This window comes from Lasioglossum baleicum, unplaced genomic scaffold (assembly GCF_051020765.1).
Source record: "Lasioglossum baleicum unplaced genomic scaffold, iyLasBale1 scaffold0046, whole genome shotgun sequence".
NCBI classification, from domain to species: domain Eukaryota; kingdom Metazoa; phylum Arthropoda; class Insecta; order Hymenoptera; family Halictidae; genus Lasioglossum; species Lasioglossum baleicum.
The window spans coordinates 52453-55366 of record NW_027469106.1 but is presented as its reverse complement, the minus strand read 5'-3'; positions in this window follow the sequence as shown (position 1 = coordinate 55366).

Here is a 2914-nt window from a genome sequence, read left to right as displayed (position 1 = left end):
CGTGTTTTTGCTCGACTAGCCATGCGCATCCCAAAAAACCTGCACATGCGCATCCCAAAAAACCTGCGCATGCGCATCCCACAAAACCTGCGCATGCGCATCCCACAAAACCTGCGCATGCGCATCCCACAAAACCTCGCACGTGTTTTTACTCGACTAGCCTGCGGGATGCATCCTCTCGCACGTGTTTTTACTCGACTAGCCTGCGGGATGCATCCTCTCGCACGTGTTTTTACTCGACTAGCCTGCGGGATGCATCCTCTCGCAGGTGTTTTTACTCGACTAGCCTGCGGGATGCATCCTCTCGCACGTGTTTTTACTTGACTAGCCTGCGGGATGCATCCTCTCGCACGTGTTTTTGCTCGATTAGCCATGCGCATCCCAAAAAACCTGCTCATGCGCATCCCAAAAAATCTGCGCATGCGCATCCCACAAAACCTGCGCATGCGCATCCCACAAAACCTGCGCATGCGCATCCCACAAAACCTCGCACGTGTTTGTGCTCGACTAGCCTGCGGGATGCATCATTTCGCACGTGTTTTTACTCGACTAGCCTGCGGGATGCATCCTCTCGCACGTGTTTGTGCTCGACTAGCCTGCGGGATGCATCCTCTCGCACGTGTTTTTGCTCGACTAGCCATGCGCATCCCAAAAAACCTGCGCATGCGCATCCCAAAAAATCTGCGCATGCGCATCCCACAAAACCTGCGCATGCGCATCCCACAAAACCTCGCACGTGTTTGTGCTCGACTAGCCTGCGGGATGCATCCTTTCGCACGTGTTTTTACTCGACTAGCCTGCGGGATGCATCCTCTCGCACGTGTTTTTGCTCGACTAGCCTGCGGGATGCATCCTCTCGCACGTGTTTTTGCTCTACTAGCCATGCGCATCCCAAAAAAAAACCTGCGCATGCGCATCCCAAAAAACCTGCGCATGCGCATCCCACAAAACCTGCGCATGCGCATCCCACAAAACCTCGCACGTGTTTTTACTCGACTAGCCTGCGGGATGCATCCTCTCGCACGTGTTTTTACTCGACTAGCCTGCGGGATGCATCCTCTCGCACGTGTTTTTACTCGACTAGCCTGCGGGATGCATCCTCTCGCACGTGTTTTTACTCGACTAGCCTGCGGGAAGCATCCTCTTGCACGTGTTTCTACTCGACTAGCCTGCGGGATGCATCCTCTCGCACGTGTTTTTACTCGACTAGCCTGCGGGATGCATCCTCTCGCTCGTGTTTTTACTCGACTAGCCTGCAGGATGCATCCTCTCGCACGTGTTTTTACTCGACTAGCCTGCGGGATGCATCCTCTCGCACGTGTATTTGCTCGACTAGCCATGCGCATCCCAAAAAACCTGCGCATGCGCATCCCAAGAAATCTGCGCATGCGCATCCCACAAAACCTGCGCATGCGCATCCCACGAAACCTGCGCATGCGCATCCCACGAAACCTCGCAAGTGTTTTTACTCGACTAGCCTGCGGGATGCATCCTCTCGCACGTGTTTTTACTCGACTAGCCTGCGGGAAGCATCCTCTTGCACGTGTTTTTACTCGACTAGCCTGCGGGATGCATCCTCTCGCACGTGTTTTTACTCGACTAGCCTGCGGGATGCATCCTCTCGCTCGTGTTTTTACTCCACTAGCCTGCGGGATGCATCCTCTCGCACGTGTTTTTACTCGACTAGCCTGCGGGAAGCATCCTCTCGCACGTGTTTTCACTCGACTAGCCTGCGGGATGCATCCTCTCGCACGTGTTTTTGCTCGACTAGCCATGCGCATCCCAAAAAACCTGCACATGCGCATCCCAAAAAACCTGCGCATGCGCATCCCACAAAACCTGCGCATGCGCATCCCACAAAACCTCGCACGTGTTTTTACTCGACTAGCCTGCGGGATGCATCCTCTCGCACGTGTTTTTACTCGACTAGCCTGCGGGATGCATCCTCTCGCACGTGTTTTTACTCGACTAGCCTGCGGGATGCATCCTCTCGCACGTGTTTTTGCTCGACTAGCCATGCGCATCCCAAAAAACCTGCGCATGCGCATCCCAAAAAATCTGCGCATGCGCATCCCACAAAACCTGCGCATGCGCATCCCACAAAACCTCGCACGTGTTTTTACTCGACTAGCCTGCGGGAAGCATCCTCTTGCACGTGTTTTTACTCGACTAGCCTGCGGGATGCATCCTCTCGCACGTGTTTTTACTCGACTACCCTGCGGGATGCATCCTCTCGCACGTGTATTTGCTCGACTAGCCATGCGCATCCCAAAAAACCTGCGCATGCGCATCCCACGAAACCTGCGCATGCGCATCCCACGAAACCTCGCAAGTGTTTTTACTCGACTAGCCTGCGGGATGCATACTCTCGCACGTGTTTTTACTCGACTAGCCTGCGGGATGCATCCTCTCGCACGTGTTTTTACTCGACTAGCCTGCAGGATGCATCCTCTGGCACGTGTTTTTACTCGACTAGCCTGCGGGATGCATCCTCTCGCACGTGTTTTTGCTCGACTAGCCTGCGGGATGCATCCTCTCGCACGTGTTTTTGCTCGACTAGCCTGCGGGATGCATCCTCTCGCACGTGTTTTTACTCGACTAGCCTGCGGGAAGCATCCTCTTGCACGTGTTTTTACTCGACTAGCATGCGGGATGCATCCTCTCGCACGTGTTTTTACTCGACTAGCCTGCGGGAAGCATCCTCTCGCACGTGTTTTTACTCGACTAGCCTGCGGGATGCATCCTCACGCACGTGTTTTTACTCGACTAGCCTGCGGGAAGCATCCTCTTGCACGTGTTTCTACTCGACTAGCCTGCGGGATGCATCCTCTCGCACGTGTTTTTACTCGTCTAGGCTGCGGGATGCATCGTCTCGCACGTGTTTTTATTCGACTAGCCTGCGGGATGCATCCTC